This window comes from Heptranchias perlo, unplaced genomic scaffold (genome assembly GCF_035084215.1).
Source record: "Heptranchias perlo isolate sHepPer1 unplaced genomic scaffold, sHepPer1.hap1 HAP1_SCAFFOLD_496, whole genome shotgun sequence".
In the NCBI taxonomy this organism is placed as follows: domain Eukaryota; kingdom Metazoa; phylum Chordata; class Chondrichthyes; order Hexanchiformes; family Hexanchidae; genus Heptranchias; species Heptranchias perlo.
Window position 1 is genome coordinate 1 of NW_027139512.1, and position 13301 is coordinate 13301.

Consider the following 13301-nt stretch of genomic DNA (forward strand, 5'->3'; position numbering starts at 1 on the left):
TGGGGACTCGGTTTGGGGTGAGGGAAGAGGGGGAGAAAGCCTGAGGTGGGGGGGACTCGGTTTGGGGTGAGGGAAGAGGGGGAGACAGGCTGAGGGTGGGGGGGACTCGGTTTGGGGGGAGGGAAGAGGGGGAGACAGGCTGAGGGTGGGGGGGACTCGGTTTGGGGTGAGGGAAGAGGGGGAGACAGGCTGAGGGTGGGGCGGACTCGGTTTGGGGTGAGGGAAGAGGGGGAGACAGGCTGAGGGTGGGGGGGACTCGGTTTGGGGGAGGGAAGAGTGGGGAGACAGGGCTGAGGGTGGGGGGACTCGGTTTGGGGTGAGGGAAGAGGGGGAGACGGGGTGAGGGAAGAGGGGGACTCGGTTTGGGGTGAGGGAAGAGGGGGAGACAGGCTGAGGGTGGGGGGGACTCGGTTTGGGGTGAGGAAGAGGGGAGACAGGCTGAGGGTGGGGGACTCGGTTTGGGTGAGGGAAGAGGGGGAGACAGGCTGAGGGTGGGGGGGACTCGGTTTGGGGTGAGGAAGAGGGGGAGACAGGCTGAGGGTGGGGGACTCGGTATGGGGTGAGGAAGAGGGGGAGACAGGCTGAGGGTGGGGGGGACTCGGTTTGGGGTGAGGGAAGAGGGGGAGACAGGCTGAGGGTGGAGGGGGACTCGGTTTGGGGTGAGGGAAGAGGGGAGACAGGCTGTGAGGGTTTCAAATCAGTAAAATAGTTCCTTGAAATGTGGCTCCTTCCAGCAGACAGGTCTCCTGGTCAAACCAGTCCTGCCCTGGGCTGTCCCTGGATTAACATGAGAATGGACAGGTCCCTGAGGGAGACACATTGAGATTCAGTCTAATATCTCAAATGATGTGGAGATGCCGGTGATGGACTGGGGTGGACAAATGTCAGGAATCTTACAACACCAGGTTATAGTCCAACAGTTTTATTTGAAAATCACAAGCTTTCAGAGGCTTTCTCCTTTGTCAGGTGAGTGTGGGATTCCATGAAAGGCACCGCTTTATAGTCAGAGCACAATGCCTGGTGATCACAGATAATCTTTCCAACTGCCCGTTGTCAAGGCAATCAAAGGAGTTGAATCGTGTTCAGACAGAGAGACACGACATACGGGACAATCAGTATATTCAGTAGTCCCGTATGTAACGTCCCTCTGTCTGAACACTATTCGAATCCTTTGATTGCCTTGACAACGGGCAGTTGGAAAGATTATCTGTAATCACCAGGCATTGTGCTCTGACTATGGAATCCCACACTCACCTGACAAAGGAGAAAGCCTCCGAGAGCTTGTGATTTTCAGATAAAACTGTTGGACTATAACCTGGTGTTGTAAGATTCCTTACAGAATATCTCAAAGGCTGAAGCAGGGAGCTCCCCGGGGGTAGGGGATGGCCGTGTGTCTCGTCCCAAACCCTCCCCAGGGGCGGGGACAATCTCTCAGTCTGCCGGGGTCCTCCAGCCTGTCCTGAGTGTATTTCTCTCTCTCTCTCTCTCCCAACTTTTCTCTCTCTTCAGATTCTCTTGTTTGTAACCGGGATTTGTGTTTCAGTGTTGGGGCTGAGGGATTGTCGGTGTAACTGGGAGAGGGAGTGGGAGGGAGGGGGGAGAGAGAGGGGGAGTGGGAGGAGAGGAAACTCTGGGCTCTTGCTGTGCCTTTTTAATCCCTTGCTTTTGTGTTGTAATCAATTCCCTCTCTCCCCTCAGGAAACTTTTCGATGAAATGCTGCAAGGAGATGATCCAGGAAAGAGACATTTTGTGAGAAGGAGGAGGATGAGGGGGAATCCTGGGCCAAGAATCGTTCTCTCTGCTGGGGACTGACTGACTGAGACCTTCACCGCAGCCTGGACCCGATGGGGGCCACGTGAGTCATGTCTGGGTTACTCTGGGGTCACTGGGACATTCTGGGGATCACTGGGACATTCTGGGGACACTGGGGGATCACTGGGACATTCTGGGGACACTGGGGGATCAATGGGACATTCTGGGGACACTGGGGGTTCACTGGGACATTGTGCAGGAGCTGACACTGAGACACACACTGACCGTCTGACAGTGCAGCGCTCCCTCAGTACCGACCGTCCAACTGAATATCACCATCTGTTCACTGCAAGTGCAACTTTTCAGAAATAACACAAAGTGGATCAAACTATTCTTCAGAGGCTGACAATGTGACATATCTCGGGTCTTAATTGAAATTAAAAGCTCTTTCAGGGAGCGTCCTGCAGCACCCAGAGGGCCCAAATGTGAAAACAGCCTCCAAATGTTTTCTTAGTTTGAAGTTTAATTTTTGAAAAGGTCACTGACAACTCAGAAAGAAATCGTGTTAATTCTCAAGCCATTTTGGGCCCCCATGTGAAATTGTATTGTAATGGAACCACACAGACACATGGGGAAGCTCGGGTGCAAACTGATTGGAATTTGAGATTTTAATCCCATATTCATTTGTGGCACAGCTCAGCTCAATTCAAACCCAATGTCTGTGCAAGGGACACGTGTCTCCTGACTGTACAGTCTGTGTGTGTGTGTGTGTGTGTGTGTGTGTGTCTCAGTCTCACTGGTCCCATAACATAACTTTAAAGCAGTAAAATTAACCAGAACCTGCTCCAAAGACAAAACCGATCCAGATCTTGAAGGTGTGATGATTTCCTCCTTCTCTCTGCTCTGTTGGTGGGAGGCTCATTTCCAGTCCCAGGTATTTGTCTATTCCCCATGTCTGATGGGTTGGTTCCTGTGAACAGTTTGTCAGAGAGTGTTTCACTGCCTCAGGGTGTTTACAGAGAGAGAGAGAGAAGCAGCTCCCATCCTGGTCGGAAAGACCCAGTCAATGAGAGATTTATAAAACAATCCAGCCCAGTGCAGTTAAACCTTGTCCCCTATTAATCCAAACACACCATATTGTGAGCAAAATTCAATATTTCACAGGGCCAGTGAGTCCCAGACACGGATTGTACCCACCTCCCTAAACTAAACTCAACTCCTTACTTTAAAAAGTGTCTGTCAAAACACAGCCCGTTTAGGGACTGAACCCCTCAAATAACCGTTACACTCAACATTGCAATCTCTCAGTGAATCGTTCCCTTTTACCCACTGTGTACTGTACATGTACAGGAGCTGACACTGAGGCACACACGGGCCGTACAGTATCAGACAGGAGTGAATCGTTCCCTTTTACCCACTGTGTGCTGCACATGTACAGGAGCTGACACTGAGACACACACGGGCCGTACAGTATCAGGCAGGAGTGAATCGTTCCCTTTTACCCACTGTGTACTGTACATGTCCAGGAGCTGACACTGAGATACACATGGGCCGTACCGTACCTGAGTACTTTTCAATCAAGAGAAATTCAGAGAGACAACAGAGAGAGAGGGGCAGAGAGAGAGAAAAGGACAGAGAGAGCGGGGGCGAGAGGCAGAGAGAGAGAAGGAGAGAGAGAGAGAGAGAGAGAGAGAAAAAGGCAGAGCGGGGAGAGAGAGAGGAGGCGAGAGGGAGAGAGCGAGGGAGAGAGCGAGGGAGAGAGCGAGGGAGAGAGCGAGGGAGAGAGCGAGGGAGAGAGCGAGGGAGAGAGCGAGGGAGAGAGCGAGGGAGAGGAGGTGAGAGGCAGAGAGAGAGAAGGCGACAGAGAGAGAGGGGGAGGGAGGCAGAGAGTGGATTGGTACTGCCTGGTGATTTACCCGATTCCCGCGAGCAGCCAGGCCTCTCTGGGCTGTTTCATGGCTTCTCACCAGCAAGGGAGGGCCCTCATCTCCCACCTCGCAATAAAGTCTTTCAATCAGATGCTTCCTCTCACCCTCACACATTACCACTGTTGCAAGCCGCACACCCACAACCCACAGGTCACACACACTGGCAGCTATTCAACCATTACAGGCACATCACCCAAACAACCACCAGGTCCCTCACCGACACACGTCCCGTTTTCTTGCAGGGAGTCCCTCTCTCTCTCACTGTCTTTTTCTCTCTCTCTGCCTCTCTCCCGCTCTCTCTCTGCCTCTCTCTCTTCCCCTCTCTCTTTGTGACTCCCTCTCTCTGTCCCCGTCTCTCCACCTGTCCCCGTCTCTCTCCGCCTGTCCCCGTCTCTCTCCGCCTGTCCCCGTCTCTCTCCGCCTGTCCCCGTCTCTCTCCGCCTGTCCCCGTCTCTCTCCGCCTGTCCCCGTCTCTCTCCGCCTGTCCCCGTCTCTCTCCGCCTGTCCCCGTCTCTCTCCGCCTGTCCCCGTCTCTCTCCGCCTGTCCCCGTCTCTCTCCGCCTGTCCCCGTCTCTCTCCGCCTGTCCCCGTCTCTCTCCGCCTGTCCCCGTCTCTCTCCGCCTGTCCCCGTCTCTCTCCGCCTGTCCCCGTCTCTCTCCGCCTGTCCCCGTCTCTCTCCGCCTGTCCCCGTCTCTCTCCGCCTGTCCCCGTCTCTCTCCGCCTGTCCCCGTCTCTCTCCGCCTGTCCCCGTCTCTCTCCGCCTGTCCCCGTCTCTCTCCGCCTGTCCCCGTCTCTCTCCGCCTGTCCCCGTCTCTCTCCGCCTGTCCCCGTCTCTCTCCGCCTGTCCCCGTCTCTCTCCGCCTGTCCCCGTCTCTCTCCGCCTGTCCCCGTCTCTCTCCGCCTGTCCCCGTCTCTCTCCGCCTGTCCCCGTCTCTCTCCGCCTGTCCCCGTCTCTCTCCGCCTGTCCCCGTCTCTCTCCGCCTGTCCCCGTCTCTCTCCGCCTGTCCCCGTCTCTCTCCGCCTGTCCCCGTCTCTCTCCGCCTGTCCCCGTCTCTCTCCGCCTGTCCCCGTCTCTCTCCGCCTGTCCCCGTCTCTCTCCGCCTGTCCCCGTCTCTCTCCGCCTGTCCCCGTCTCTCTCCGCCTGTCCCCGTCTCTCTCCGCCTGTCCCCGTCTCTCTCCGCCTGTCCCCGTCTCTCTCCGCCTGTCCCCGTCTCTCTCCGCCTGTCCCCGTCTCTCTCCGCCTGTCCCCGTCTCTCTCCGCCTGTCCCCGTCTCTCTCCGCCTGTCCCCGTCTCTCTCCGCCTGTCCCCGTCTCTCTCCGCCTGTCCCCGTCTCTCTCCGCCTGTCCCCGTCTCTCTCCGCCTGTCCCCGTCTCTCTCCGCCTGTCCCCGTCTCTCTCCGCCTGTCCCCGTCTCTCTCCGCCTGTCCCCGTCTCTCTCCGCCTGTCCCCGTCTCTCTCCGCCTGTCCCCGTCTCTCTCCGCCTGTCCCCGTCTCTCTCCGCCTGTCCCCGTCTCTCTCCGCCTGTCCCCGTCTCTCTCCGCCTGTCCCCGTCTCTCTCCGCCTGTCCCCGTCTCTCTCCGCCTGTCCCCGTCTCTCTCCGCCTGTCCCCGTCTCTCTCCGCCTGTCCCCGTCTCTCTCCGCCTGTCCCCGTCTCTCTCCGCCTGTCCCCGTCTCTCTCCGCCTGTCCCCGTCTCTCTCCGCCTGTCCCCGTCTCTCTCCGCCTGTCCCCGTCTCTCTCCGCCTGTCCCCGTCTCTCTCCGCCTGTCCCCGTCTCTCTCCGCCTGTCCCCGTCTCTCTCCGCCTGTCCCCGTCTCTCTCCGCCTGTCCCCGTCTCTCTCCGCCTGTCCCCGTCTCTCTCCGCCTGTCCCCGTCTCTCTCCGCCTGTCCCCGTCTCTCTCCGCCTGTCCCCGTCTCTCTCCGCCTGTCCCCGTCTCTCTCCGCCTGTCCCCGTCTCTCTCCGCCTGTCCCCGTCTCTCTCCGCCTGTCCCCGTCTCTCTCCGCCTGTCCCCGTCTCTCTCCGCCTGTCCCCGTCTCTCTCCGCCTGTCCCCGTCTCTCTCCGCCTGTCCCCGTCTCTCTCCGCCTGTCCCCGTCTCTCTCCGCCTGTCCCCGTCTCTCTCCGCCTGTCCCCGTCTCTCTCCGCCTGTCCCCGTCTCTCTCCGCCTGTCCCCGTCTCTCTCCGCCTGTCCCCGTCTCTCTCCGCCTGTCCCCGTCTCTCTCCGCCTGTCCCCGTCTCTCTCCGCCTGTCCCCGTCTCTCTCCGCCTGTCCCCGTCTCTCTCCGCCTGTCCCCGTCTCTCTCCGCCTGTCCCCGTCTCTCTCCGCCTGTCCCCGTCTCTCTCCGCCTGTCCCCGTCTCTCTCCGCCTGTCCCCGTCTCTCTCCGCCTGTCCCCGTCTCTCTCCGCCTGTCCCCGTCTCTCTCCGCCTGTCCCCGTCTCTCTCCGCCTGTCCCCGTCTCTCTCCGCCTGTCCCCGTCTCTCTCCGCCTGTCCCCGTCTCTCTCCGCCTGTCCCCGTCTCTCTCCGCCTGTCCCCGTCTCTCTCCGCCTGTCCCCGTCTCTCTCCGCCTGTCCCCGTCTCTCTCCGCCTGTCCCCGTCTCTCTCCGCCTGTCCCCGTCTCTCTCCGCCTGTCCCCGTCTCTCTCCGCCTGTCCCCGTCTCTCTCCGCCTGTCCCCGTCTCTCTCCGCCTGTCCCCGTCTCTCTCCGCCTGTCCCCGTCTCTCTCCGCCTGTCCCCGTCTCTCTCCGCCTGTCCCCGTCTCTCTCCGCCTGTCCCCGTCTCTCTCCGCCTGTCCCCGTCTCTCTCCGCCTGTCCCCGTCTCTCTCCGCCTGTCCCCGTCTCTCTCCGCCTGTCCCCGTCTCTCTCCGCCTGTCCCCGTCTCTCTCCGCCTGTCCCCGTCTCTCTCCGCCTGTCCCCGTCTCTCTCCGCCTGTCCCCGTCTCTCTCCGCCTGTCCCCGTCTCTCTCCGCCTGTCCCCGTCTCTCTCCGCCTGTCCCCGTCTCTCTCCGCCTGTCCCCGTCTCTCTCCGCCTGTCCCCGTCTCTCTCCGCCTGTCCCCGTCTCTCTCCGCCTGTCCCCGTCTCTCTCCGCCTGTCCCCGTCTCTCTCCGCCTGTCCCCGTCTCTCTCCGCCTGTCCCCGTCTCTCTCCGCCTGTCCCCGTCTCTCTCCGCCTGTCCCCGTCTCTCTCCGCCTGTCCCCGTCTCTCTCCGCCTGTCCCCGTCTCTCTCCGCCTGTCCCCGTCTCTCTCCGCCTGTCCCCGTCTCTCTCCGCCTGTCCCCGTCTCTCTCCGCCTGTCCCCGTCTCTCTCCGCCTGTCCCCGTCTCTCTCCGCCTGTCCCCGTCTCTCTCCGCCTGTCCCCGTCTCTCTCCGCCTGTCCCCGTCTCTCTCCGCCTGTCCCCGTCTCTCTCCGCCTGTCCCCGTCTCTCTCCGCCTGTCCCCGTCTCTCTCCGCCTGTCCCCGTCTCTCTCCGCCTGTCCCCGTCTCTCTCCGCCTGTCCCCGTCTCTCTCCGCCTGTCCCCGTCTCTCTCCGCCTGTCCCCGTCTCTCTCCGCCTGTCCCCGTCTCTCTCCGCCTGTCCCCGTCTCTCTCCGCCTGTCCCCGTCTCTCTCCGCCTGTCCCCGTCTCTCTCCGCCTGTCCCCGTCTCTCTCCGCCTGTCCCCGTCTCTCTCCGCCTGTCCCCGTCTCTCTCCGCCTGTCCCCGTCTCTCTCCGCCTGTCCCCGTCTCTCTCCGCCTGTCCCCGTCTCTCTCCGCCTGTCCCCGTCTCTCTCCGCCTGTCCCCGTCTCTCTCCGCCTGTCCCCGTCTCTCTCCGCCTGTCCCCGTCTCTCTCCGCCTGTCCCCGTCTCTCTCCGCCTGTCCCCGTCTCTCTCCGCCTGTCCCCGTCTCTCTCCGCCTGTCCCCGTCTCTCTCCGCCTGTCCCCGTCTCTCTCCGCCTGTCCCCGTCTCTCTCCGCCTGTCCCCGTCTCTCTCCGCCTGTCCCCGTCTCTCTCCGCCTGTCCCCGTCTCTCTCCGCCTGTCCCCGTCTCTCTCCGCCTGTCCCCGTCTCTCTCCGCCTGTCCCCGTCTCTCTCCGCCTGTCCCCGTCTCTCTCCGCCTGTCCCCGTCTCTCTCCGCCTGTCCCCGTCTCTCTCCGCCTGTCCCCGTCTCTCTCCGCCTGTCCCCGTCTCTCTCCGCCTGTCCCCGTCTCTCTCCGCCTGTCCCCGTCTCTCTCCGCCTGTCCCCGTCTCTCTCCGCCTGTCCCCGTCTCTCTCCGCCTGTCCCCGTCTCTCTCCGCCTGTCCCCGTCTCTCTCCGCCTGTCCCCGTCTCTCTCCGCCTGTCCCCGTCTCTCTCCGCCTGTCCCCGTCTCTCTCCGCCTGTCCCCGTCTCTCTCCGCCTGTCCCCGTCTCTCTCCGCCTGTCCCCGTCTCTCTCCGCCTGTCCCCGTCTCTCTCCGCCTGTCCCCGTCTCTCTCCGCCTGTCCCCGTCTCTCTCCGCCTGTCCCCGTCTCTCTCCGCCTGTCCCCGTCTCTCTCCGCCTGTCCCCGTCTCTCTCCGCCTGTCCCCGTCTCTCTCCGCCTGTCCCCGTCTCTCTCCGCCTGTCCCCGTCTCTCTCCGCCTGTCCCCGTCTCTCTCCGCCTGTCCCCGTCTCTCTCCGCCTGTCCCCGTCTCTCTCCGCCTGTCCCCGTCTCTCTCCGCCTGTCCCCGTCTCTCTCCGCCTGTCCCCGTCTCTCTCCGCCTGTCCCCGTCTCTCTCCGCCTGTCCCCGTCTCTCTCCGCCTGTCCCCGTCTCTCTCCGCCTGTCCCCGTCTCTCTCCGCCTGTCCCCGTCTCTCTCCGCCTGTCCCCGTCTCTCTCCGCCTGTCCCCGTCTCTCTCCGCCTGTCCCCGTCTCTCTCCGCCTGTCCCCGTCTCTCTCCGCCTGTCCCCGTCTCTCTCCGCCTGTCCCCGTCTCTCTCCGCCTGTCCCCGTCTCTCTCCGCCTGTCCCCGTCTCTCTCCGCCTGTCCCCGTCTCTCTCCGCCTGTCCCCGTCTCTCTCCGCCTGTCCCCGTCTCTCTCCGCCTGTCCCCGTCTCTCTCCGCCTGTCCCCGTCTCTCTCCGCCTGTCCCCGTCTCTCTCCGCCTGTCCCCGTCTCTCTCCGCCTGTCCCCGTCTCTCTCCGCCTGTCCCCGTCTCTCTCCGCCTGTCCCCGTCTCTCTCCGCCTGTCCCCGTCTCTCTCCGCCTGTCCCCGTCTCTCTCCGCCTGTCCCCGTCTCTCTCCGCCTGTCCCCGTCTCTCTCCGCCTGTCCCCGTCTCTCTCCGCCTGTCCCCGTCTCTCTCCGCCTGTCCCCGTCTCTCTCCGCCTGTCCCCGTCTCTCTCCGCCTGTCCCCGTCTCTCTCCGCCTGTCCCCGTCTCTCTCCGCCTGTCCCCGTCTCTCTCCGCCTGTCCCCGTCTCTCTCCGCCTGTCCCCGTCTCTCTCCGCCTGTCCCCGTCTCTCTCCGCCTGTCCCCGTCTCTCTCCGCCTGTCCCCGTCTCTCTCCGCCTGTCCCCGTCTCTCTCCGCCTGTCCCCGTCTCTCTCCGCCTGTCCCCGTCTCTCTCCGCCTGTCCCCGTCTCTCTCCGCCTGTCCCCGTCTCTCTCCGCCTGTCCCCGTCTCTCTCCGCCTGTCCCCGTCTCTCTCCGCCTGTCCCCGTCTCTCTCCGCCTGTCCCCGTCTCTCTCCGCCTGTCCCCGTCTCTCTCCGCCTGTCCCCGTCTCTCTCCGCCTGTCCCCGTCTCTCTCCGCCTGTCCCCGTCTCTCTCCGCCTGTCCCCGTCTCTCTCCGCCTGTCCCCGTCTCTCTCCGCCTGTCCCCGTCTCTCTCCGCCTGTCCCCGTCTCTCTCCGCCTGTCCCCGTCTCTCTCCGCCTGTCCCCGTCTCTCTCCGCCTGTCCCCGTCTCTCTCCGCCTGTCCCCGTCTCTCTCCGCCTGTCCCCGTCTCTCTCCGCCTGTCCCCGTCTCTCTCCGCCTGTCCCCGTCTCTCTCCGCCTGTCCCCGTCTCTCTCCGCCTGTCCCCGTCTCTCTCCGCCTGTCCCCGTCTCTCTCCGCCTGTCCCCGTCTCTCTCCGCCTGTCCCCGTCTCTCTCCGCCTGTCCCCGTCTCTCTCCGCCTGTCCCCGTCTCTCTCCGCCTGTCCCCGTCTCTCTCCGCCTGTCCCCGTCTCTCTCCGCCTGTCCCCGTCTCTCTCCGCCTGTCCCCGTCTCTCTCCGCCTGTCCCCGTCTCTCTCCGCCTGTCCCCGTCTCTCTCCGCCTGTCCCCGTCTCTCTCCGCCTGTCCCCGTCTCTCTCCGCCTGTCCCCGTCTCTCTCCGCCTGTCCCCGTCTCTCTCCGCCTGTCCCCGTCTCTCTCCGCCTGTCCCCGTCTCTCTCCGCCTGTCCCCGTCTCTCTCCGCCTGTCCCCGTCTCTCTCCGCCTGTCCCCGTCTCTCTCCGCCTGTCCCCGTCTCTCTCCGCCTGTCCCCGTCTCTCTCCGCCTGTCCCCGTCTCTCTCCGCCTGTCCCCGTCTCTCTCCGCCTGTCCCCGTCTCTCTCCGCCTGTCCCCGTCTCTCTCCGCCTGTCCCCGTCTCTCTCCGCCTGTCCCCGTCTCTCTCCGCCTGTCCCCGTCTCTCTCCGCCTGTCCCCGTCTCTCTCCGCCTGTCCCCGTCTCTCTCCGCCTGTCCCCGTCTCTCTCCGCCTGTCCCCGTCTCTCTCCGCCTGTCCCCGTCTCTCTCCGCCTGTCCCCGTCTCTCTCCGCCTGTCCCCGTCTCTCTCCGCCTGTCCCCGTCTCTCTCCGCCTGTCCCCGTCTCTCTCCGCCTGTCCCCGTCTCTCTCCGCCTGTCCCCGTCTCTCTCCGCCTGTCCCCGTCTCTCTCCGCCTGTCCCCGTCTCTCTCCGCCTGTCCCCGTCTCTCTCCGCCTGTCCCCGTCTCTCTCCGCCTGTCCCCGTCTCTCTCCGCCTGTCCCCGTCTCTCTCCGCCTGTCCCCGTCTCTCTCCGCCTGTCCCCGTCTCTCTCCGCCTGTCCCCGTCTCTCTCCGCCTGTCCCCGTCTCTCTCCGCCTGTCCCCGTCTCTCTCCGCCTGTCCCCGTCTCTCTCCGCCTGTCCCCGTCTCTCTCCGCCTGTCCCCGTCTCTCTCCGCCTGTCCCCGTCTCTCTCCGCCTGTCCCCGTCTCTCTCCGCCTGTCCCCGTCTCTCTCCGCCTGTCCCCGTCTCTCTCCGCCTGTCCCCGTCTCTCTCCGCCTGTCCCCGTCTCTCTCCGCCTGTCCCCGTCTCTCTCCGCCTGTCCCCGTCTCTCTCCGCCTGTCCCCGTCTCTCTCCGCCTGTCCCCGTCTCTCTCCGCCTGTCCCCGTCTCTCTCCGCCTGTCCCCGTCTCTCTCCGCCTGTCCCCGTCTCTCTCCGCCTGTCCCCGTCTCTCTCCGCCTGTCCCCGTCTCTCTCCGCCTGTCCCCGTCTCTCTCCGCCTGTCCCCGTCTCTCTCCGCCTGTCCCCGTCTCTCTCCGCCTGTCCCCGTCTCTCTCCGCCTGTCCCCGTCTCTCTCCGCCTGTCCCCGTCTCTCTCCGCCTGTCCCCGTCTCTCTCCGCCTGTCCCCGTCTCTCTCCGCCTGTCCCCGTCTCTCTCCGCCTGTCCCCGTCTCTCTCCGCCTGTCCCCGTCTCTCTCCGCCTGTCCCCGTCTCTCTCCGCCTGTCCCCGTCTCTCTCCGCCTGTCCCCGTCTCTCTCCGCCTGTCCCCGTCTCTCTCCGCCTGTCCCCGTCTCTCTCCGCCTGTCCCCGTCTCTCTCCGCCTGTCCCCGTCTCTCTCCGCCTGTCCCCGTCTCTCTCCGCCTGTCCCCGTCTCTCTCCGCCTGTCCCCGTCTCTCTCCGCCTGTCCCCGTCTCTCTCCGCCTGTCCCCGTCTCTCTCCGCCTGTCCCCGTCTCTCTCCGCCTGTCCCCGTCTCTCTCCGCCTGTCCCCGTCTCTCTCCGCCTGTCCCCGTCTCTCTCCGCCTGTCCCCGTCTCTCTCCGCCTGTCCCCGTCTCTCTCCGCCTGTCCCCGTCTCTCTCCGCCTGTCCCCGTCTCTCTCCGCCTGTCCCCGTCTCTCTCCGCCTGTCCCCGTCTCTCTCCGCCTGTCCCCGTCTCTCTCCGCCTGTCCCCGTCTCTCTCCGCCTGTCCCCGTCTCTCTCCGCCTGTCCCCGTCTCTCTCCGCCTGTCCCCGTCTCTCTCCGCCTGTCCCCGTCTCTCTCCGCCTGTCCCCGTCTCTCTCCGCCTGTCCCCGTCTCTCTCCGCCTGTCCCCGTCTCTCTCCGCCTGTCCCCGTCTCTCTCCGCCTGTCCCCGTCTCTCTCCGCCTGTCCCCGTCTCTCTCCGCCTGTCCCCGTCTCTCTCCGCCTGTCCCCGTCTCTCTCCGCCTGTCCCCGTCTCTCTCCGCCTGTCCCCGTCTCTCTCCGCCTGTCCCCGTCTCTCTCCGCCTGTCCCCGTCTCTCTCCGCCTGTCCCCGTCTCTCTCCGCCTGTCCCCGTCTCTCTCCGCCTGTCCCCGTCTCTCTCCGCCTGTCCCCGTCTCTCTCCGCCTGTCCCCGTCTCTCTCCGCCTGTCCCCGTCTCTCTCCGCCTGTCCCCGTCTCTCTCCGCCTGTCCCCGTCTCTCTCCGCCTGTCCCCGTCTCTCTCCGCCTGTCCCCGTCTCTCTCCGCCTGTCCCCGTCTCTCTCCGCCTGTCCCCGTCTCTCTCCGCCTGTCCCCGTCTCTCTCCGCCTGTCCCCGTCTCTCTCCGCCTGTCCCCGTCTCTCTCCGCCTGTCCCCGTCTCTCTCCGCCTGTCCCCGTCTCTCTCCGCCTGTCCCCGTCTCTCTCCGCCTGTCCCCGTCTCTCTCCGCCTGTCCCCGTCTCTCTCCGCCTGTCCCCGTCTCTCTCCGCCTGTCCCCGTCTCTCTCCGCCTGTCCCCGTCTCTCTCCGCCTGTCCCCGTCTCTCTCCGCCTGTCCCCGTCTCTCTCCGCCTGTCCCCGTCTCTCTCCGCCTGTCCCCGTCTCTCTCCGCCTGTCCCCGTCTCTCTCCGCCTGTCCCCGTCTCTCTCCGCCTGTCCCCGTCTCTCTCCGCCTGTCCCCGTCTCTCTCCGCCTGTCCCCGTCTCTCTCCGCCTGTCCCCGTCTCTCTCCGCCTGTCCCCGTCTCTCTCCGCCTGTCCCCGTCTCTCTCCGCCTGTCCCCGTCTCTCTCCGCCTGTCCCCGTCTCTCTCCGCCTGTCCCCGTCTCTCTCCGCCTGTCCCCGTCTCTCTCCGCCTGTCCCCGTCTCTCTCCGCCTGTCCCCGTCTCTCTCCGCCTGTCCCCGTCTCTCTCCGCCTGTCCCCGTCTCTCTCCGCCTGTCCCCGTCTCTCTCCGCCTGTCCCCGTCTCTCTCCGCCTGTCCCCGTCTCTCTCCGCCTGTCCCCGTCTCTCTCCGCCTGTCCCCGTCTCTCTCCGCCTGTCCCCGTCTCTCTCCGCCTGTCCCCGTCTCTCTCCGCCTGTCCCCGTCTCTCTCCGCCTGTCCCCGTCTCTCTCCGCCTGTCCCCGTCTCTCTCCGCCTGTCCCCGTCTCTCTCCGCCTGTCCCCGTCTCTCTCCGCCTGTCCCCGTCTCTCTCCGCCTGTCCCCGTCTCTCTCCGCCTGTCCCCGTCTCTCTCCGCCTGTCCCCGTCTCTCTCCGCCTGTCCCCGTCTCTCTCCGCCTGTCCCCGTCTCTCTCCG

General features: G+C 64.8%; 1 protein-coding gene across 3 annotated transcripts in view; it reads left to right on the forward strand.

Moving 5' to 3' along the window:
• Window positions 1–676: 676 nt before the first annotated feature.
• Window positions 677–13301, forward strand: part of LOC137313971 (zinc finger protein 268-like) — an 83802-nt gene continuing 71177 nt past the window's right edge. Inside the window, exons 1-2 of one of the 3 annotated variants that reach the window (XM_067979658.1) lie at window positions 677–905; window positions 1699–1856. The gene's annotated coding sequence lies outside the window, so the exon portion shown is untranslated. Of the gene's footprint in view, window positions 906–1269; window positions 1857–13301 lie in introns of those variants that run through there. The other 2 variants (XM_067979659.1, XR_010961159.1) reach the window with 2 other exon arrangements.